Source organism: Saccopteryx leptura, chromosome 13 (assembly GCF_036850995.1).
Source record: "Saccopteryx leptura isolate mSacLep1 chromosome 13, mSacLep1_pri_phased_curated, whole genome shotgun sequence".
In the NCBI taxonomy this organism is placed as follows: Eukaryota; Metazoa; Chordata; class Mammalia; order Chiroptera; family Emballonuridae; genus Saccopteryx; species Saccopteryx leptura.
In genome coordinates this window covers 16,925,929-16,950,189 of record NC_089515.1, presented here as the reverse complement: position 1 = coordinate 16,950,189, position 24,261 = coordinate 16,925,929, and the positions used below count along the sequence as shown (strand labels likewise).

Below are 24,261 nucleotides of genomic sequence, written 5' to 3'. Positions count from 1 at the left end.
ATGCTTGCCTTTGGACCCCAGTTCCCAGTCATGGCTTACGTTTGGCCTGTGGATTCTCCCAGAATTAAAGAACTGTGACCCTCATTGTCCCTCAGGACCTTAGGCTAGGCAATTAGAAGCAAGGTATTTTTTGTATTGTGATGTCCATGGAGTTTGTTTTGGCTCATAATTTTAGGGAACATATTTACCTAGAAACTGACAGCTCTGGTGTCTATTACTATTTTCTTTTCCTGATGGCCAGTCCCAACAGTGGTCTACTGCCATTGCCTTTGGCGAGAACCTAAGAAGGAAAAAAAATGTTATCCTGTGAGATATGGTTGAATGAAAACATTAGCTTTCATGCCTCTGCTTCTGTTTTCTGGAAGGCCTGATTGAGTTCTTTCTGTTAGTTATGGGCTTTGTCACTTAAAAAGGCCCAACCAGCTAAATCAGAAGAGAAATAAAGGTAGTCCTTCTTATTGAAGACCTCCCATGTACATGGAAACACTATCAATCTTACTCAAATTATTAGAATGAGTGTTAGCAGGCTTCAGTCACTCATTTAACAAATGTGTATTCAGCATCTACTATGATCTAGGGGGTGTTCTAGGCACTAGAGGCATAGCAGTAAATAAAGCAAATTACTGTCCTCATGGGGGTGACATCCTACTTGGGAAGAGACACAATAGGTGGCATATTAGTTATGTATTACTGTGTAACTACATCAAATTTAGCATCTTAAGACCAGAAAGATATATTATCTCATAGTGCCTGAGAGTCAGAGCCTGGGAGCAGAGTAGTTGGCTGGTTCTGGCTTAGGGTCTGTCAGGAGCTTGTAGTCCAATTGGCACGAGGGTTGTGGTCTTATCTGAAGATTCGTCTGGCTTTGGGGAGGATCGCCTCCCAGCTCCCTCATGTGGCGTTCCCGCGAGGCTTTGCTCCTTGCCATCCGGACCTCTCCAGAGAGCTGTTCACAACAAAACAGCTGGCTCCCCCCGCCCCAAGAGTGAACAATCGAAGGGAAAGAGAGTGGTCAACATGGAAGCCTTCATGACCTAATCTTGGAAGTGACATACCACTGCTTCCGTCATCTTCTGTTGTCCCTAACCCTGATGAAATGTGGGGAGGCTAACACAAGGGCATGAAGACCAACATGCAGGGGTCTTCAGGACTGTCCGAGAGGCTGGCTATTATGGAGGGTAATATGCTCCATGGAGGGCATGGGTTTGGGGTTACCATTGCTCTTGATACCGACGGTCAGAGAGGATTTCACTGATTCAAAGCAGTGACCTGAGACAGTGGCTTTGTGGCTTGCTTTTTAAACAATTCCTTTTCCAGGAAGACTTCCCTCAGTCCTGCCCCAACCCTCAGGTTCACTAAGAACTCCTACTGTGTGCTCCCAGAGTACCCACACTTCCTCCCTAATAGCTCCCCTCATCCTGCGGTGTCTTCTTCTTTTTTTTTTTTTTTTGTATTTTTCCGAAGCTGGAAACGGGGAGAGACAGTCAGACAGACTCCCGCATGCGCCCGACCGGGATCCACCCGGTATGCCCACCAGGGGGCGACACTCTGCCCACCAGGGGGCAATGCTCTGCCCCTCTGGGGCATCGCTCTGTTGCGACCAGAGCCACTCCAGCGCCTGGGGCAGAGGCCGAGGAGCCATCCCCAGCGCCCGGGCATCTTTGCTCCAATGGAGCCTTGCTGCGGGAGGGGAAGAGAGAGACAGAGAGGAAGGAGAGGGGGGAGGGGTGGAGAAGCAGATGGGCACTTCTCCTGTGTGCCCTGGCCAGGAATCGAACCCGGGACCCCTTGCACGCCAGGTCAACACTCTATACCACTGAGCCAACCGGCCAGGGCCTTGCGGTGTCTTCTTTCTCTTCCACTAGAGGGTGAGTTCTTCAGTGCCACAATGTTTTATTCATCTTTGTCATCCCAGTACAAGATAGTAAATGTTTGATGAGTGAATGAATGAAGTAAATAAATGAAATTACTTCCTCTGCAGTCTCTTTTAAGAAAGTGAGCTTGAATTACTCTTTAACATTACATGTTTGTTTGTTTTTAAATTAAGCATCAATTATTGTTTGTCTAAAGCAAAAAGAAATCCTTGAACATGGGTTCCTGTTGCCACTCTAAGCATATAAATGTACCTCTCTGCTCAACTGCATTGCCCACAGACGGTGCTAGTTTATGAAGCGCCATATGGAACAAAAATATGTGGCAACTTATTGAATGGGAACATTCTGTAAGAAAAATATTTTTGTTCCCATGCAGCAACGTTTCTATTAAATAGTTTCTAAATATGTAAAAAGAAAAAAAAAATACTCAGAGTGGCAATTGAATACCCTAAGGAGTCTAGAAAGCATGCAAAACAGCAATATTATTTTATAATGAAAACCAGATCGTGAGTGTATTATTTCTTCATACCCTTCTTTCCTTCGGCATTTATTTCTAAATATATGTTCCTTGGCTGATAAATCACATGATCTATTCACCCACAGCCCAGGGCCAGAGGCAGCCACTTATACAAAAGGACAATTGGTCACTCACAGAAATATGTGTCTCTTGTGTTTGGGAACTAAACCATCATTGCAACATCAGCAGTCTCTACTCCTGTGACTCCAGAGGTCTAGTCTGGCAAATAGTTCAGGATTGTTTCCAAACGTCAGCCCTGAGAACTCAAAGCGCCAAAGCCCTGGAAACTATAACGTGCAAGGGAATCACATAGGTGTTTTGTCAAACGCAGGTTCCGATTCAGAAGGTCTGGGATGGACCTAAGATTCAGGATTTCTAGCCCACTTCTGGGTGATTCTTTGGGGCTGGTTCTCATATCATGATTTGAATAGTAAGATACTAAAACAGGTTCAGGGCATCCAAACTTGACCTGTCTGCCTACACCTGTAGATGTCTTGAGATTTTTGTGCCTTTTTGTTTTTGGAAATCATTCTAATGAAGTCCCTGATCATCAAGAAACAAATTTATTTTATCAGTTTGCAAAGTTGTTAAGCCATTTTTTTTCCCTCCACAACATAATTTACATTTTGGGTCGCTGTTCCTTCCAAAGTTTATTTTGAAAAACAACATGTTCTACTATACATTTTTATTTAAATGAGTACCAATGCCAAGAAATCTACAATTTAGATTTCAAACCAGACTAAATTTTTACCTCTTACCTACACATTTAATGTTCTTTTTCAAGCATTTAATTGGAAGTGAGTATATATAAGGTCTACTGGAAAGTTCTGTCCATTTTTGGGATAAAACAAAATACAAATTTTTCTTGCTATCAATAAACTTTATTAAGTAATATAATTGCCATTATTATTGATTTCTTGGCAGCATGAGGGCAATCTGTATATCCCATTTTTGAAAAATGTTTTATCTTTTGATGTGAAAAATTGAACCAGTGCTTGTTTGATATCTTCATTTTTGAATTTTTTGCCCTTCAAAAAATTTTGTCAGGACAAAAACAAGTGATAGTTGGAGGGTGCTAAGTCCAGGGAATATGGTGGATGCAACAGAATTTCCCAGCCTAGTTCTGCATTTTTGACGAGTCCCCAGAGCAGCATGTGGCCTGACATTATCATGATGCGGTATGATGTTCTTCCTATTGAACATCGCCGGCCTCTTTTCTAAATTTTGTTTTAGTTAATTTGCTACATCAGTATGTATACATTAAGTGATCAAAATAGGCACACATACGCCAAATAAACGTGCTTACATGCCGAAACTTGTGATAGAAATGGACAGAACTTCCCGGTAGACCATATATATTCATTCATTAAAAAATGAAATTGAAATGTTGTATTGATCATCCCATATGAAATTCAGGACAACTTTCATTTGCTCCAGGATCAGAGGAAGGACCGGGGGGGGGGGGGGGGGGTTCACCCCAGATGTGTTTTTTTATTATTATTTTTGTATTTTAAAATTCTATTTTAAAGCGCTGGTTGGATAGCTCGGTTGGTTGGAACACCATCTCAAAGCACAGAGGTTGCTGGTTCAATCCCCCATCAAGGTACGTATAGGAACAGCTTGATGTTCCTCTCCTTCTGTCACTCTCTCTCTAAAAAAAAAGAAAAAAAGAAACATTTATTTTAAATTTTATTATTTTAAAATTGAGTATAGATCAGTGTCACATCAAAAAATAGCTCTTAAGTCATACACAGACCATGGAGGGCCCACCTATATTCAATTGTCTTCTCAAGATACAAAAATATTACATATCAGCTGGAGCTTATTGGCTTCTGTTTATTTTTAAAGAATTGTCAAAGTGCAAAAAAGTAGCAGACTGCATAGGACCTCTCTCAACTTGTTTCTCTTAACCACTCACCCCATGCCCCCGCCCAGCTCCAGAGCCCTCACAATGGTCTCAGTAGGAAGGTAGAAGCTGTGCCCAGGAGGCCTTGCAAATCCCGTGACTAGGTCTGTGTCACAGCCACACCTAGCTCAGCATTCTCCCATCGACTGCCAGATCTGACTCACATTGGTCCCCAACTCAGCATGTCCCCCAGGTCTCACAGCATATTTACTTTACAGCCAGCTCACAGGGGGAAGCTGGATATTTTTAAATATCTATAGTTAGTGAGTTTGGAGTCACCACAGATTTGCCATCACACTTCAGTTTTGAACCTCAGTGCTACCTCAAATATGTTGCGAGTACTTCTGACTTCTGAATACCACCCCCCCCCCCCAAAGACAGTAGTAAAGAAACGTAACAGCTTACTGCCTTTGCCCAGTGACAGACTGTTTATACCTGTTATCCCCCTCTACTTACTTTTGGTTGCTTTTAACAATTTTCTAAATTTTCTTTGGATAATGTAAACTAGAATTCCATCTAGACCAGCACCTAGCACACAGACGAACTTAGTAGGTTGATTAAAGAGGGAGCTGAATGAACGGTGGCCTCCGTAAATAACAGAAGTGACCATAACAGTAACAGATGACATATAAGGGTGAATTGTTGACATTTTCCGAAGCTTTCACATACGTCACCTCAGGGATCTTCACTGTGGCTGTGGTGGCGGGGTGGGGAGGATAACCAGGCTTCATCAGTGGGAAAGCTGGCTCACAGCGAAAGTGATTTGTCAAGGCCACCAAGAAGTAAGTGACAGAGCCATGATTTCCATCTGGGTCTTTCATTCCTATTCTCACACATTTCACTCTGCACCCCACTTTGCCTCAGGCAAGGCTGAGAGACAGAGTTTTGAACCCAGAATTGATGAGACCAGTCTGACTGTATTTCCAGTATGCCACCATTATGTCTTAAGACAATTTTCTTGGCCCAAACATCTAAATTCTAAAATTAAAAAAAATTCATACATTCAGAATCTAACCTGGGTCAGTTTGCATTACAGGGCTGATTTGGGAGGACACCACAGGATGTAAAGTGGAAACCGACTATCCGGGGCTCCCAATTCCCACTCTTTTTAAGCTACCTCCCCTTTTCTTCTGTTTCATATATTGAAATACCATTTTTAAAATAACCCACTCTTGGCCCTGGCTGGTTGGTTCAGTGGTGGAGCGTCGGCCTGGTGTGTGGAAGTCCTGGGTTCAATTCCCAGCCAGGGCACACAGGAGAAGCACCCACCTGCTCCTCTCCCCTTCCCCCTCTTCTTTCTCTCTCTCTCTCTTCCCCTCCCACAGCAAAGGCTCCATTGGAGCAAAGTTGGCCTGAGTGCTGAGAATGGCTCCATGGCCTCCGTGTCAGGCATTTGAATGGCTCCAGTTGCAATCAGATCAATGCCCCAGATGGGCAGAGAATCGCCCCCTAGTGGGCTTGCCAGGTGGATTCTGGTCGAGCACATGCAGGAGTCTGTTTCTCTGCCTCCCCGCTCCTCACTTGAGAAAAATACAAATAATAATAATAATAATAATGAAATGCACCCACTCTTAAAGGGGCCCAAGGTCAGGAGCCCCAGACCCATGTTTAGCACTCAGTCACCATCTAGGTCTGGTTAGCTTGGAATACTGCTCATTACCACTCTGTGACTCAGTTTCCTCCCAAATGAACCAGTAGAGCTATTGTCAGGAGCAAATGAAGCAATCCAGTCTTCCTCCGGGGTAAAGTGCAATGCATTCTCCCATGCATGCCTGTGCTAGGGAAGGGGGCAAGGGATGGGGGGGGGGTGATAGTTCAGATAAGGGAAAAGCCATCAAGAATTCTCTACAGCCTAGAGAATGGTAGAACCTGGAGGGAAGTTCCCATAACTTTCCCAAAGAGCATCCTCTCCTGGGAAAGGGCTCGCATGGTCCTGCAGAAGAATTTGACCCTTTTTCTGTTCCCCATTAGGAAAGTTGCTGTCATCAAGAGAAGTGGAATCTTTGGGGAAAGGAAGGGTGTTTGCCGTGTTAATACTCAGTTCTTCCCAGCAGGGCCCATGAGAAGACCATTCGGAGTACACCTCGTGGGAATAGACCGAGAGTCTTCCTGAACTGATAGCCTGGGAGCAAGCAGGACATCAAAAGCTGGCTTAAGTGAGTCCATAACTTGTAACTGAAATCACATAATTTGACTATGAGACATTTCCCCTCCGCCCTTGTGGTTCAACATCATTGCAACCTGTAGGGGCAGCAGCGAGAAACAGAAGTAAGGCAAGGAGGTTGCGTTGAATGTCTGGGTTTAATCTCCGGTTTCATTCCTGCTCTGTCATTTGTAAACTGTGTGATTCAGTTTTCCCGTAAGTGAAATGGGTTTATCTTGGGATCTGAACAGGTAGTAACTAATGCTTTTCTCCTCCTTCAAATAATCTGAATAAAATTAAAATAGACATGAGTCAAATTGGGAGGAAGGGAGTCAACATCAACTTCATAACTCGTCCATCTTGATTTGGGAGTGCAGCCGGGACCTAGAGCCAGAAATGCCTAATATTTCTAATCTTCTACCCTTTCTAAAACCTGAACCAAATTCAGGCAGAACAGCTACAAAGTCATAGCCAACTATCTATCTTCCTCGAAGGTCACTCTGGACAACAAAGAAGAGGATAATGGAGATTAGAGGATGACATCACTTCCCAAAACGAGAAGAGGAAACAGGAACTCTATGACCTCCACTCACCCAGGAAGAGAACAGCAGGCCGGTGGGTGTGCAGACCCAGTTTAGCGTTTGCTGGACAGAGGAGTCCCAGCTGGGTGTAGTCATCCTCCCACACTCTTTCTAGCAGGAAATTTTTAGGCAGAGACATCACAAATCCTCTTCCCTTTTTTTCCCAATCATTGCTTTTCCTTGTTTTATCTCCTGATCCTTCTCAGGCTCCTTGACTGGGTCCTTTTCAATGAAGGTCAGCATCTCCCAGCTGTGGTTCTTTCCTCTTTATCCCCTGCTGCCTGCCCTGTCTGGGTGACCCCACCCACTCCCCCGTCTTCAACCCTACAGCCTGCGTCTGAGCTGAGCTCCAGGCGTCGGTCTCCGCCCTGACTCCCATCTCCAGCCGCTGCAGGTCCACCTGCATTTCCTTTGAACATCGCAGAGGCAGCTGACGTTCCCATCCCCCTTCCCTTACACTGCTCCTCTTTCTTGTATCCGCCAGCTCTAGTTTTCCAATCATTCCCCCTAACAAAAATCTCCACGTTATCCCCAGTTGCCAGTTCCTTCATACTCCCCGTACTGAAGACACACTCAGTTCTATCAGTCTTCTCCATCCGGCCCGGCCCGGCCCGGCCTGGCCCTGCCATAGACTGGAGTTGATCTTTCTCCTGCCTCCTTAGGCTGACCTCGTCAGTGATCTTCCAGGTACAAGTCTCAACTGTCCAGTATGTTCTCGGCCCTCACTCACAGTTAGGTTTATTTGCAAAGTCTATTTCTCTCTCAAACACACACATAGCTCACAAACTTGCAAGACACTTTTGACCCCCTTCACCCGATGCTGAGTCCTAATTTCTTAGAATGACCTGCAAGGCCACTAGTGTCCAGTCCTTTTTGCCTTGTTCCCTTCCATTCACCCCCCCCCCCAAGCCTTAGGACGTGATGGCACAATTCATATCACCATTCCCAGAAGAGTCCATGCCTTCTAACACCTCTGTCTGTGCCCCTCCTGTGCTCTTACTTTCAATGTCCCTCCCCAATCCACACACCTATTCCCTATCTTGTAAACATTGTTCCTTAAAGGATAATCTCAGCTGTCCCTGCCTTGGCAAAGCCTTCCTTGCCTCCCCTGTTTTTTAGTTAAGTCCCTTCTGTGTGCCCTCAATAATTCCTTGCTCTAACAGAGTTATGCATAATCACATTGTAGGTAATCCATTGGCATTTATAAGTCTCCCATTATAATGGTAGCTTCTTGAGAACAGAGATTTTTTTTTTTTTTTTAATCTATTTTCAGTATCTGGACATTGGCCCCTCTTAGATTTAATCACGGTGCCATTTATCGCATGCAGAGAGAGATGGAAGAATGAAGGCTGGTTTCCGTGAGCGTGATAAAGTGCCCCCATTAACCGCAGGTCTGGGACTCAGGAAACAGCCGCAGACAGCGGGGTGGCCTCTCCTTGGCCTTGTGAACTTAGACAACTGCCTCCTCTATGCTGAGTTTGAGTCTTCAGTCTGAACAATGGTCAAATAATAACTAAACAGCTCTCCTAATGGATATTTATGGCCACATGAGAAATTACTTGTTTTAGACTATTTTCATGTCTAATGCATAAGCTGAATATAGTAAGTATGTCCCTGTTACTACCGGAATTAAACTTTCTGGCTAAACAGGGTGATCTTTCATCTCAAATATTTTGTCATAAATGAGTGAAAAGATGCTACATATACAGAATATTTAAAGACTTAAACATGCAGAGCTCCATTAGTCATTAGTTGCATCTTGATTTTATATCTAGAGTTAGTTACTGTTCTTTTCATAAATCTTTATTTTGAAGTCATACCCCTCCCAGGATGTGACGTCAGACCAGCTTGTCTTCAAAAACTCTAACATTTTGAGAAAGTAAGAGTAACAGGTACACTGCTGTGGTATTAAAACTCAACCTATATTAGAATCTCTCCTAAGAGAATAATTTTTAATACAGAAAACTCTTAATGCATTGAGACTTTGACACAATATATTTTTCTGTAAGAGGGAGAAAATAGAAACAACCAAATTGTCCAACAGGAGGACCACAGTGAAATGAATTATAGTGTTTTTGTGTGATGGAAAAGAATGCCGCCATTATAGTTCATCTCGGAAGGCTTTGTGGCAATGTGGGGAAGATCTATGTGAAGTACGTTAAGATGCTATGTGAAGAAGCAAAATAGGCCCTGGCCAACTGGCTGAGCGGTAGAGCATTGACCTGACGTGTAGAAGTCCCGGGTTTGATTCCCGATCAGGGCACACAGGAGAAGTGACCATCGCTTCTCCACCCCTCCCCCTTCCCTTCTCTCTCTCTCACTCTCACTCTCTCTTTTCCTCTCCCGCATCCATGGCTTGATTGGAGTGAGTTGGCTCCAGGTGGGTGCTGAGGATGGCTCTGTAGTCCCCACTTCGGGCACTAAAGAAATAAATGGCTCTTTTGCCAAGTGACAACCCCAGATGGGCAGAGCATTGCCCCCTAATGACTTTAAACATAGAGGGCGAGATGTACTCAAAGCAGGACCCTGAACTGTCTCCACTTTAAACAATTCTTTCAGCTGCCTATATATGTGTTTAACAAAACCACCTTCTCTTTAACTTGAGAGCCCATTTATACATTGAAGAGAAAGGGTTCTCTTGGCCATTCATACCTCCAACTGATGGTACCAACCATTTGCGCTGGTTCCTCCCAGCTGCTTCCATATTCAGACTGTCCCTGGACTCCTCAGATTCCTCTGGATGTCCCATTCTGGGTGGCACCAACTAGATGGGAATTACTACCTGGATATTTCTCTGTCAGTAAGAGCAAAACAAGGGACAGTTCTTGGGTATTTTCCAAGAAAAATATTTTTCTTCTTTAGGAAAAACAAAGCAAATGTATTTGCATTTAGAAATATCCACGTTATGTAGGTTGTGTGCAAATTCAACTCCCCAGCTTCTGATTTTCATTAGATATTTCATGTGTGGGGGGAATATTGTCATCATTACTAATGGTGCTTTTGTTTAATTTCTTGATACAGCATCATCAAATAAACTCCCAGAAAGGAGTTCTGATCATGACAGAGAAGGGTAGTTTGTTTCTGCAAAGGGAGTGCTTTTCGATTTGGAATAAGCAGGAGCTTGGGAACGTAAGGACCTGGTGACTTGGCAGAAAACGTTATGGAATGCAGCTACATGGATGTTTCCAGGTTTCTGCATAATATGGCCCTTTGAATCAGACAGGGAGAAGCCCTTCATGAACCTTACCACCTTCCCTCTGAACGGACTTGGCTCTGCCGTCCTGCACTAGACCACGGAATTATGCTGATTTCAGACAGCCTACACCTCAACAGATAGCCTGTGTGCAGATCCCTGCCACCACGCTCTTAAATAAACCACTGAACGGTTCAGAATAAAAGGCGATAAAAGGGAATAAGCAGACTCACAGGAAATTGGCAAAATGACAAAAGCTGTGCACACACCCAGACTCTAAATCAAGCCACACACATTTATTTGCCTTGCTCTGTTCTCGTCCCTCAGCAAGAAGCTGAGACCCAACATCTTTCCTACCTGTTATTCCTTTAAGGAAATGAGATTTGAAACATGATAGACTATAAAAGAAATGTGTTTAAGCAAAGCTGCCTACAACCTTTCAAGTGTTTCTAGTTTCTGCTATGGAGAGAAACCCCAGGGAAAATACTAACAAAGGAGAAAACCTTGAAATGGATTAGAAATAGGACACATGTCTTTGATCTTCGATATGCTTTCTTCGGTTTGTTTACCGTTGGGAGAAGGAACCTTCGCAGGTGAGTTGTAGAGTTCTAGAGGTAGGAAAGAGTGGTGGGACACATCCTTATCTGAACTAAATGCTTGAGTGTCTGAACATCAAAAGAGTCAGGAACGCTTCTGCCATGTTCTGCTCCTTAGAAACCTTCAATGACTCTCCCATACCCACAGAATAAAGCCTTGAGTTTGGATTCCACCACAATTCTGTACCAATTTCCTTCTTTGTTTTGTCTCCTGGAACTGCGTCATGTTCATACTCCACTTTAGCCTAAAGATTCATGTCTCGCATTAATAGTTAAGAACACTCAGCTCCCCCATATATTAGCAACTATGCAACCCAGGGTACATTCCTCTTCTCCTGACCTTCCTGCCCCTCATCTGGAAACTGAGAATGACAATCAGCTAGATCTCAGAAAGTCATAGGGAGTGCATGGCAAGGGGCCGATGGTCCCAGTGTGTCCAGGACCGAGAGGCATCCTGGTGTGCTAAAACAGAAAAATCCCACACAGAGTGGGATGAGTTAGTATTTGCAAATAAAACATTTAGCACTGTGTTTAGCATATAATAAATATGATGATACACACACACACACACACACACACACACACACACACACATACTTTCTCTTTCCTGAACATGTCTTGTATTTCCTCTCCCCAAGCTTTTGTCCCCTGCCACCCCAGTGCCCACCCCTAAAACCTCTTATCCTTTCTCCTTTGCTTATCAAAATCCTATTCATCCTATGTCCCCGACCAGACTGGACCCTAGTGAGGGTGGGCCCCATTTACTCACACTTGTGTTTTCTGCAGCATTTGGCAGAGTCACCGTCCCACGGCCAAGGGGTGCCCCATGTTTGTTGGTGTATTACTTAGTGTCCATTTTTCACTTTAGGACAGATTTCATATCGGTAACTATATCAAATATATAGAAAATACTCTTTCCCCTGCAAGTATTTGCTGCCTATATGGTACACACATGCCACAGTGGCAATATCTAATGCCAAAGTATCAAGTAATAAACTTATAGTTGCTCTGTATTCACAGCTAACTTTCGCAATTGCTATTGAGTTGTCTCAATATTTCCTAAACTATCACACCTATAAGGGACAGCTATATCATCCAGAGGAGTCAGACTCCCCTTTTCAGTTCCTTGTAAAATGACTCAATGCATTTTTATTGGCATCACTAGAAGAAATTCTGACATTGCAGGGTCATGCTTTTGTGCTGCTCCCTGGAATGTTTTAGAATGTTCTTTTTGGGAGAGATTGTATTTCACCATTTCCTTTGTGTAAATATAACACTTAATTACCAACACAAAGAAACCATTCTCTGAGACCTAAATTGCTTATTAACAAAAGATTTGAAATGGACTTGAGTTTCAAAAGGCAGCAGAAGAAATTGAAGACATGTATCTTTAAACAATAATTACACTGCTGAAAATTATATACTGAATATAATTTTGCAGATTCAATTTTCTTGTTATTGGCGGAAAGACAGAAGATTAATTCTATAAATTTAAAAGTGTCTGGATTTGTTTTTTTCAAAACTTGACTTAAAATGTGGTATTTCAAATTTGGAGGTTGTGTTCCTTATTCCACAGTTCAATGGGCAACTGTTTGAAGAGATAAATCCACTTTTATGACGACAGTCTCAGAAAAGTTTACGAGCAAACCATCCTTTTATTTTGCTTATGTCTTCCCATCTATTACAATTGGAGCCGCATGGAATGCTGATTATTCAATTTTCAGAATCAAGCTTATTATGTTTCCCATCTCATTCCAGAGTTCATCGAATCTGAGACCCAACTATAATATGTGGATGCAATTGCTATTGTTTGCTTTCATTAATACAAGCATATGTTCTTTTCCTCTGTTCCAATTCTTAAAATAAAAATTGCATTAATAGGTTCTTTAGATCTGAATCCAGAATGACTGACAAATTCTGAATTCAATTTAGAAGAATAAGTTTAAGGTCAAGAGTGGCTTCTGACCCACCAGGTCACAGTAAATGGGCAGTGAGGATTCTTTAATATCAAACCCTTCCTCAAAAGAGATACATAACCACAGCCTCCCTGGGCCCTGGAATCTTTATTAAAGAGCCTGCAATAATCATCAGCCACAAAGGTCTAAATTACCAGGGCCTTCTGTGGTCTGGAATGACCACTACCCCACCCCTTACCCCGCCCAGTCACACACATACATGCATCCATACTGTTTTAGGATAAAGAGCCAAATAACAAAAAACAAAAACTCCACATATCAAAAAATATATATTTGTATTATATACCCTCAATTCAATAAACATCTAATATAATCGGGACATTTTTCACATAATATATGGCAGAATTTTTTTTTTTTGACTGATGGCTGTTGATTGCAATTGCAATAAAGGATACCGGATAGCTAACTGGGCTCAAATTTGAAAACAGAGCCTAGCAACTGTTTCTAAACAGTGTCCCTCATGCAAACTGAGCTTCAGGGAGAAGCATGCACTGAACTGCCTGTGCACTAAGCTGCCTGCCTTCCACACTGAACTGCCTGTCTGCACTGTGTTCCTGCCATCTGAGCCAACCTTTATAAAGGAGTTCCTGGAATTCTACTTCAACCAATGGGACTGAGACTTTTCCTGTCTAATGGAGATGTGCAGCTATAGCCCCATCAGCATCTCCACTGACCAATCAGATATGCTCCTTTCTGACCAATCAGGACTTTGTTTTTGGGACCAATCAAACTACAAGGATTTGGAGTCCTCATTTGCATGAGGATTGACCAAACAGAGAACAGGGGTGAGGACTGTTCTCTGTATTTGTCAGCTCGTCTCTGGCACAGGGAGCACACTGTCCCTTTCCACCAAAGACTGAAGACTGGAGCCCCCACCCCCATGGAACAGAGGTGTCTAGCTGGAGAGGCGTCTTCCCCAAGGACTTCCTCACCCCAAGGCCGCTTCTTCCCAGGGTGACCTTGCAGCTATGCTGTATTACAATTGAGCTGTTTGCACGAAATAAAATTTCCTTCTTCACCACACCCCAAATTAAGGATTCCTGTTGGCATTGAATGGGACCGTCAGCTGACAAGGCAAAAAGATGTTACGAAATAGTGGTTAAGAATATAAGAATATGGTCTTTTCATGGACAAGAGTGTGGTGGTTAGGGGGGGGTGCAGGAGGGAAGGAGGGGAGGGGGAGGGGGAGGAGCACAAAGAAAACTAGATAAAAGGTGACGGAGGACAATCTGACTTTGGGTGATGGGTATGCAACATAATTGAATGACAAGATAACCTGGACATGTTTTCTTTGAATATATGTACCCTGATTTATTGATGTCACCCCATTAACATTAATAAAAATTTATAAAAAAATAAAAATTAAAAAATTTAAAAAATGATTTCTAATTTAAAAAAAAAAAAAAGAATATGGTCTTTCTAGCGTGAGGAGGACCCGGGTTTGATTCCCGGCCAGGGCACACAGGAGAAGCGCCCATTTGCTTCTCCACCCCTCCACCGCGCCTTCCTCTCTGTCGCTCTCTTTCTCTCTCGCAGCCAAGGCTCCATTGGAGCAAAGATGGCCTGGGCGCTGGGGATGGCTCTGTGGCCTCTGCCTCAGGCGCTAGAGTGGCTCTGGTCGCAACATGGTGACGCCCAGGATGGGCAGAGCATCGCTCCCTGGTGGGCAGAGCGCCGCCCCATGGTGGGCGTGCCGGGTGGATCCCGGTCGGGCGCATGCAGGAGTCTGTCTGTTTCTCCGTTTCCAGCTTCAGAAAAATGCAAAAAAAAAAAAGAATATGGTCTTTACAGTTGGCCAAATCTGGTTTTAAACCAGGTCCTGCCATTAGCTAGCTCAGTGGTCTTGGGCAAGCCCCTTAAACACTGACCCACTAACCCCAGACTCCTTAGCTCTGATGTGGGGATAATGGCCCTCTCACACAGGTAAGATGAGGCTGAGATGAGCTGCTTGATGCCAAGAATCCCCATGACCCAGCCTCCATGATGCTCATGTCACTGTGGTAGGGCTCACCACACTGTAACAACATGCCTGGCACTGCACTGAACCTCGGCTTTGACTAAACAGATTCCGCTCTTGAACTTACACGATGGCTACAACCATTGCCAGTGGTGGTGAAGATAGGAATTCCTGTTTTACAGACATAAGAAGATTCAGATAAATAGAATATCTTGCTCCTAGCAAATACTTATCATATGCCAGATATTGTCTGTCTTACATGTTTTATATACACTCCCTCAACAGTTTCCCATAGTAACCCGATGAAGGGGCTACCGTTATTATCCCCATGTTCTACAGATAAGAAAACTGAGGTTGAGAGATTAAGTTCTTTGTCCAAGTAACAGATCAGGTAGGTAGGAGCGCTGCCTCTTCCAGTTTTCGCTGCGATAGAAAGCTTTCAGTTACCTTGAGCCTCCATTTTCTACAGGTTCAAGGTGAGCATCTTCGTTGCGCTCAGAGGCCAAGGAGCACAGAGCCCAAGGCATGTCAGAAAGGACAGTTTTAACCCGGAGCTGAGCTCAAGGCAAATGGGGACCTGCAGCAGGTCTTCTGAACTGAGGATCCAGGTCTTGACCTGGAACCACGTGCCAACAGTGACTTCTAAGGGGTCACGAAGAAAAGCATAACGTCTCAAATCAGGAGCACTCTGTTCTCTAGGCTCTGCCCATGGGGGTCGAGGGTGGCCAGCAGGACTCATGTTAGAATTCCCTGACAGTAAACGGTGGCTGCCCCTGAGGGAAGATCCGGTTCTTTCCGCCCAGGGGCCCCGAGTTTTGAGGACAGCATTTGGTCAAAAAGAGGTAATGCTTTCTAGGAACTGAGCAGACGGTGCTCTCCTGGGAGTCAGCAGTGAGTCAAGGGCAGAGGGAAGCCTGACAGGCAGGCCACCTGGCCTTAAACTGGGCAGGAAAAGGACAAATCCAGCCTGGCCAGGCGGTGGCGCAGTGGATCAAGTGTCAACCTGGGATGCTGAGGACCCAGGTTTGAAACCCTGAGGTCACTGGCTTGAGAGTGGGATCATAGACATGACCGCATGGTCGCTGGCTTGAGCCCAAAGGCTCCTGGCATGAAGTCCAAAGTCAGTGGCCTGAGCAAGGGGTCACTGGCTTGTCTGAAGCCATTCTCCCCCACCCCCCCTTGTCAAGGCACATATGAAAAGCAATCAGTGAACAACTATAAAGTGTTGCAACTTCAAGTTGATGCTCCCATCTCTCTCAATAAAGACGTAAATAGGACAACTGCACTCACCGAGTAGGCAGTGGACCGTTGCCCAACCTCATCCCTCCCAGGCCGGTTGCCGGGAGCCGAGCTGGGCCGTCGGTGCCTGTGCTGGCCGGGAGGAGCGTGAGGGCCGAACCTGGGCCCAGGCCGGACGTGGCCTCAGGCTGCGTGAACCTGTGCAATCCCCCACCAGAGGGATGCTTCTGTGACTCTCACACGAGCTCTGTCCTCCACCCGGGGCTGCCCTGTCTAGTTCTAGTCCTGCTCCTCTCTGTGTGACCCCGACTGAGTTGCCAGCCCCTTTGAGCTTTAGTTCCTTCGCCGAGAGGACAAGGAGATTGTCCTGGGTGGTACCCGAGGGCTCCACCTCCTAAAACAGGGTGACTTCCCCCCCCTTTTGGAAGTCTCTGAGTAGTTTCAACTCAGTCCTTCCAAGTAAGGATTTGAAGAATTTAAATTAGTCTACAAGTTGGATGTTACCTTATTAATGAGCTCCAGCATGAACTAAGTTGCAGGCTCTAGATTCAAAGATTTAAACTGATTGCACATTTCTGCTATTAGTTTTTATAATAAGTCATTTTTAAAAAGAATTTTTAGGTTTTCAGAATGACTTTAATTTATTGATTTCAGTGAAAAGAGTAAGGGGAAGAGAGGAAGAGAGGGAGAGAGGGAGAGAGGGAGAGAGAGAAACATTGAACTGCTCCTGTATGTGCCCTGACTAGGGATCGAACCGGCAACCTCTTGTGCTTTGGAACAATGCTCTAACGTAACCAACTGAGCCATCCAGTCAGGGCTGGAATGATTTTAAATAACACTAATTACCTTTAATCTACTGACTCTGCACAACTAGTATGTTCATTTGTGCCTCCTCTCCCACAGTTGGCATCCATCCACCCAGTTATACTGATAGACCCACAATCACTATATCTATACATTCGGTAACTTTTCTCACTTGATACCTTAAACATTTTCCATGTATCCAAGTCTCTCTAATTATCATTTCCATGAATGCATTATCTTTCATCACAGTCCATGCCCAAAAATTTACTTAACAACTTCCAGAATGCTTGCTTCCAATTTCTTCATGCTGGTATCGATAATGTTGCTAATTAACATCTTTTATACACACAGTTTTTTCTCCCCCTTATGAGTTATTGACTCTTAAAGGGGAAAAAAGCCCTCATGTATTTGGAAAGTTACTGCTGGAATCTGCGAAGCGATTTTACATCCTCAAAATATGCCTGTGTAGAAGCTGCAGCGCTCTGCCCCTTATCAGCAAGAAGGGAAGGTTTGGGACACAAATTTAATCAGCTACCCCTTTTGAAGAGATGCGTGAAAACCATCTTGTGGGATTTGGGCAAGTCCGTTTATTGTCCCTCTTTTTTCTTTTCGTCTTTTAAAGAAGCTTGTGGACAAAGTGATTCACTATTATGGAGATAATTAGGTCCTCATGCAGAATCCAGGAGGCAAGACAGAGTGACCCTCCTCCTATCCCACATCTGTCCCTTACAAACCAGCGTTTTCATATATAACAGTGCCGCCTGAATAACTACCCATCCAATTTAAAATTCAATCCCAAAGCAAAGAGAGAGCCATTTCTGTTTAAATGCAGTACATCAGACACAGCAAATATGACACTCCAAATCAGAAAGGGCTATGAACAATTTCAACCACACTTGGAAGCATCATTTTTAACATGCGGCGAATGTTGCCAATTTCAGGCATAAGAATAGACATTCTGGTGCCTGAGTTGCTAAACTCTATCTTGTTTTAAACAACAAAAAAAAACTTTTTAAAGAAATCAAGTAATTTTCATTTTATGGGAAACTGGAGTTACTACCAAATGCAAAAAAAATTCAAATAAAACCAGATGAAAGCCACACCCAAAGTAACACTTTAAAAGGGAAGCCTTGAAGCTGGTGCCCTTTCCCAAAGGCATCACCAGGCAGGGGCTGCGAGAAAGTCTGGCCTGAAAATATCTCATGAAGTGAAATTTAGGTCATTGTTATTCATTGTGTTATGCAGAGTCACAGACCTCAGGAAAACGCACTAATACACCATCACGCCCAGCTTAATAGTCTCCCCTCATTCGGCGCCATAATGATAAATGAAACGCCATTAGCATAAAGCAAGCCCATTTCTCGTCGTCTGTGGAGCCCAGGACCGCGACAGAATGAGAGTGCAGAGAATTGATTGTTCGCAGTTCAAAGGAAAAACGTATGATGTTTCCTAACCTCGTGCAGAAGCTCATATGGAAGTCTAAGCCCTGAGAAGGGTTAGGGGGTCTTCAGACCTAGGTATATGGACTGGAATAAGTCTTGGAAACCAAAGTTGCGAATTCGATCCCAGTACAGGGCACATACAAGAATCAATCAATGAATGCATAAATAACTGGAACAACGAATCTCTCTGCTTTCTTTTTTTTTTTCTCTCTCTCTCTCCTCCTTCCTCTTTCTAAAAAAATAATCAATAAATAAATTTTAAAAGATCAGAAGAGCAGGAAGTTGGATGCTCCCAAGGGCCTTTCCCTTGCTCTGTAGGGCCCCCTTACTCAGTCATTATACAAACACCTTTGCTCCATTCCTATCATGGGCCAGGTGCTCTGCTGAGCCCTGGGGGGACAGATTGAAGACAGACAGACAAGATCCTGCTCTCGTGGAGTTTAGCTTCTAGTGAGAGGACATGATGATAAACAACTTTAAAAATGACACTTGATTACCACCTTTCACTGCAGAAATTCTGTAACAGGGTAACTGGTTGGTTAGGGTTATGAGTTTCAGTTGATATATGATTTTTTTTTTTTTTTTGTATTTTTCTCAAGTGAGAAGCGGGAAGGCAGAGACAGACTCCCGCATGTGCCGCAACTGGGATCCACCTGGCAAGCCCACTAGGGGGCGATGCTCTGCCCATCTGGAGTGTTGCTTTGTTTCAACCAGAGCCACTTTAGCACCTGAGGAGAGGCCGTGGTGCCATCCTTAGTGCCTGGGCCAACTTGCTCCGGTGGAGCCCCAGCTGTGGGAGGGGAAGAGAGAGAGCGAAAGGAAAGGGGGAAGGGTAGAGAAGCAGATGGTCACTTCTCCTGTGTGCCCTGACTGGAAATGGAACCCGGGACATCCACATGCTGGTCCAACGCTCTACCACTGATCCGACCAGCCAGGGCCAGATGACATGATTTTTAAGGGTATGTCCCACATGGGATATGCTTGTATTTAAAAAATTCATTTTTTACCTGCAATTTAGATTGAACAGAGATTCCAATATTTGATCTGACAACCCACAGAGTGGGCAGTGGGTGAGAGCAACATAAAATGGGGGAATCAAAGACCTTTTCAAGTTGGGAGCAGCCTTTCTTTTACATGCCTTCTCGCCTCTCAGTACACACTTCCGGTTCCCACTGCGTATTTAACAACCTAATAGCACTTTTTATCCACAACCACTTTTATATGCATTTTTGTGGGAACACCATCTAAGCCCTGTGAATTAAACTTTATCATGTTCCTCATGTTACAGATGAAGAACAGAGGCTTGGAGAAGTCACACAGGTGGTTGTGACTCCATGAAGACAAGCCACCGAACCAGGACTCTAGATCCTGTAAGAACATCCTCCTGGCACCTGACTGGCATCTAACAGGTGTTAAATAAAATATATGTTGACTTGAACTAAATACAGTGTGCTGGAAGTAGAAGCACCTGACAATTAGCTTTTTGATTGCAGTGCAAGTGCCCGACATTAAGCTGTTGATAGCTGGGCATCCACTTCAAAGACAGCCATCCTGAATAAACACATTGCCAACCACAGGACATAAAGAGCCAGACTATCCTTCTGTGAAGTACCCCTTTTAGAAAACCCTCTTTGAGGTAGATGTATAATTGACTGACAAGCTTTTTCCTTCCAGCACTTTAATTCATGATCTTATGTTTTAAACTCACCAATAAAGAGTGAACCAGTGGAATCAGGCACCCCACTCTCGACCCTAAGGGCAGAACCCTAGGTTCTCTCTCTCTCTGTCTCCCTTTTCCTTTCCCTGTGACCTCACTATGAGGTCCTAGGCATGCTGTGTACCCTCTAGAACTTGTGAGTAACAAACCCCATCTTTTCCAAGTACCCTGATGATTGCTGTTGAGAGCATCTTGCAATCATAATAAGAACACGGCTGGTCTAGCTCCACATGGGCTCTGGCTGGGGAAATGTCTGAGGGCTCGCCACAAATATATAGATAATAGAGTTTTGTTTTGGTTTTTTTTTTCACTTTTTCTGAAGCTGGAAACAGGGAGAGACAGTCAGACAGACTCCCGCATGCGCCCAACCGGGATCCACCCGGCTCTGCCCATCCTGGGCGTCGCCATGTTGCGACCAGAGCCACTCTAGCGCCTGAGGCAGAGGCCACAGAGCCATCCCCAGCGCCCGGGCCATCTTTGCTCCAGTGGAGCCTTGGCTGCGGGAGGGGAAGAGAGAGACAGAGAGGAAAGCGCGGCGGAGGGGTGGAGAAGCAAATGGGCGCTTCTCCGTGTGCCCTGGCCGGGAATCAAACCCAGGTCCTCCGCACTCTAGGCCGACGCTCTACCGCTGAGCCAACCGGCCAGGGCCAGATAATAGGGTTTTGATTAGCAAAGACTCAGATTTGAATTGAGGCTCAGAGGCATTCTAACTCTGTCCCACAAGTCACCTAACTGCTCCCTGGTGGGTTTATCCTCATTTTACAGATAATTATTTTTCTTTTTTTCTTGGTGACAGAGACAGAGAAAGGGACAGATAGGGACAGATTGAGAGAGAGAGACAGAGAGAGAGATGAGAAGCATCAATTTGTTGCAGCACCTTAGTTGTTCATTGATTGCTTTCTCATATGTGCCTTGACCGGGGGGCTACAGCAGACCAAGTGACCCCTTGCTCAAGCCAGCGACCTTGGGTCTAAGCTGGAGAGCTTTGCTCAAACCAGATGAGCCCGCGCTCAAGCCGGCGACCTTGGGCCCTCGAACCTGGGTCCTTCACATCCCAGTCCGATGCTCTATCCATTGCGCTACTGCCTGGTCAGGTTACAGATAACTGTTTCGAAGATTCATTCACTCAACAAATACAGTGAGTGTTGACTGGCTGCCAGGCTCTGCTCCAGGAATTGGAATGCCAAGAGAGAGAACTCCCTGTAGGGAGCTTACATGCCAAGCCAGGGAACAGGAACAGGGTGCTGGGACATGAGGTTGGACCAAAGCGTTTGGACTTGATTCTAAGTGTAATGGAAACCACTGGGGGGTTTTGATCAGGACCAGAACTTCACCTGATCATTTTTAAAACAATCTCTCTGGCCACTGTGTGGAGATCAGATCATAAGGAGCAGGGATCCTGACTGGGAGGCGTGTCTGCATGATGACTAGGATGGATGTGATGTGAAGCTGGAAAGAAATGGACTGATGGGGGGAGGTCACATTTTGAAGATAAGTCCCTAAAAACTGTGGAAGACAGAGAAATCAAGGAGGGAATCTGGGTTCTAGGTTAAACGAGGCAGTTTTTAGTGTCAAGGAGGAAACAAATGTATGTAAAGCAGCCTGAAGGTGTCTAACATAGCAGGTGCCTCAGTCGAGATCCCTGCGGGTGCACTGAATGAGGGGCTGCATGTCCGGGGCAGGAAGGAGACCAGACATACTTGGCAGGAAAAGGCTGCCCAGGGACCATGAGAGTACCTGTCGGGTTCCCTTCTCAGCCTGGCTGAGTGTGCTCACTTATCACTGCAGCCAGGGGCCACAGCCTTATGCGCAGGACATTGGGCAAGACATCCTGTGGGGAATTGGGAAATGCCATGATGAATGAGAAGCAGGATGGGGTAGGGGCTTCTGGACCTAAGGGCCCAGTGGGAAACGGCCACGCACATAAATAACAGGCAGACAATTCCTACATATACACGGCCAACTCCACACCTTTGTGGCTGTGGAGAAACCCTCGAACTTCCAATGGGGCTAGAACAGCCACATGACCCTGGCCCACAGGTCCAGGTCCTCCTCTCGGAGCTGTGCTTTGGGGGGGGGGGGCAGCAGAGGGGTTAGCGGGGGCAGATTAGAGTCAGAGGACTGAACTTGTTTGGAGAGACTGACTTTCTCGACCCAGCTCTGCTCAGTGCTGGGCAAAGCACCAAATGTTTACATCTTTTCTCGCCCTTGTTTTCACTACAACACTGTGATATGGATGGGAGCGTCACCACTTTATGGATAAGCAGCCTCAGAGAGATGAACTTGCTTGCCTCATGTCCCACAGCTTGAGTGTAGGGCTTCACCCTCGTGGGGTTCCCAGCAGGTCAATCATCCTGTCTTATTCCCTACTGAATCCCCACATTTGTTAAATGGATTAAAAAATATCCCCAGGCCCTGGCTGGTTGGCTCAGTGGTAGAGTGTTGGCCTGGCATGCAGGAGTCCCGGGTTCGATTCCTGGCCAGGGCACACAGGAGAAGCGCCCATCTGCTTCTCCATCCCTCCCCCTCTCCTTCCTCTCTGTCTCTCTCTTCCCCTCCCGCAGCCAAGGCTTCATTGGAGCAAAGTTGGCCCGGGCGCTGGGGATGGCTCCTTGGCCTCTGCCTCAGGCGCTAGAATGGCTCTGGTTGCAACAGAGCATCGCCCCCTGGTGGGCATGCCGGGTGGATCCTGGTCGGGCGCATGCGGGAGTCTGTCTGACTGCCTTCCCATTTCCAGCTTCAGAAAAATACAAAAAAAAAAAAATCCCCAAAGCTTGTGTTCAATCCTGAAACCACACTATTTCTTCTGAAGTGCAGATTGAAGAAGCTGCTTTCACCCCAAGTTTCTCTATGCAATGAGACAAATTTTGCTTTCTGGAAATCTAGCTCCCCAGGCTCTGGAAATATCTGGGCAGACGGAATGCTTTGGGGTTTCCTCTCACTGGTCCCAGCCAGTCTCTGCCTCCCCAGGTAAGTCACTCAGGGGTGATGAGGTCTCAGGAGAAAGGCAGGCAGGACTCACTAACTACCAGAACTCCGCAGGGGATTAGCACCTGCAGCCCTGGTGTTTATATTCAGATTCCATTTGATGGCACGCTAAATTGGTGACTAATTACAACATGCCCAAATAAGGTACTTTAATTATAGCTTCTTTAATTCCAATGAGAGCTCTACTTGGAAAACAGAGGGGTGAGTGGAGACTGAGCTACTAGCTCTGATCCCTAAGCCTGGTTTTGGTAAATGAATTACCAGGGAAGTCCGTGGCTTATTCAGTTAGCTTCTGATAGGACACAGCTTTGTAACTTCTGGGAAAGCTTCCCAAGGGAGGGGCTGCTTGCAATCTCTGCAGCCAACCCCAGGGAGGCTGGCTCAGTTTCAGCTCCCTGCTCCTTCTTCCTGGGAACAGCTACCCAGCAGTAATGGTAATGGGCATTTCTAAAGGGCCTTGCTCGTTCAGCTTGAAAAGGCAGACTCGCCGATGGTGCTGTATCTACTGTTGGAAATCACTCACTGTTCTCTGCCACCTCAGAGCCTTTTGAATAGAGCCTTCCTGGATTTTATGGTTCCTTAAACAGGTTTTCTGTCTTTATCCAATGGGACTCCTCCTGTTCCCCGCTGTGAGGCTACCAATGTCAGGAAAACTACATCAGCCTGACAGTCAACTTGAAATGTTGGTGAATGCCTTATTTACACACTTGTTTCCAGATTTACTGGGGAAGGCCATGAATTTTAGCAACCCCTCCACTGCCATACAAGCCTTAATTAAGACCAGGAACCTGTTACTTTTTGATTTCCACCGAAGACAAGAAATCTGTCCATAGACCTGTCTCCTTTCTATCCTCTGTCTCTCTAAATGCAACCTTTCCTCCAAGGCAGAACTGTTTTGGAGTTCTCTTGGGACTTTTCTACCTGTCACCATGAGTGTAATGCCAACAGTGAAAAAACCTTACCTACAGTGTCAGACAATTTCCTATAAGTGATCTCACTCACTCCTTCCGGCCAGCTCTGAAAGGTAGGCAAGGCAGCTGTTGACACTCTTATCCTACAGCCCAGCTCAGAGAAGCGAAGTCAGGGCCGCATCACCCACTCAAGACAGAGGTCTGCATTATCTGCCGCCATCCCCAGATACAACAAGCCTTGGTTTGACAACAGCACACTGTTTCCCATCAGCTCAAACTTTCAGAGGTGGCCTCCAGCTAATTCTTGCTGTTTCATTTCCAAATATGCATATTGGGTTACAACCAAGGCCAATTTAAACGAACTAGTATCTCTTATGTGCCTATGGGTGCATGGCTATATGGTGGCAGTCAGGGCAT

The 24,261-nt window shown here is 45.3% G+C and overlaps 1 non-coding gene across 1 annotated transcript; it reads right to left on the bottom strand.

Annotated features, from left to right (window-relative positions):
* Positions 1-20,517: 20,517 nt before the first annotated feature.
* Positions 20,518-20,593, bottom strand: TRNAS-AGA (transfer RNA serine (anticodon AGA)). Its single transcript has one exon. It is a non-coding gene; the product is annotated as a tRNA-Ser (tRNA).
* Between the last annotated feature and the right edge of the window lie 3,668 nt (positions 20,594-24,261).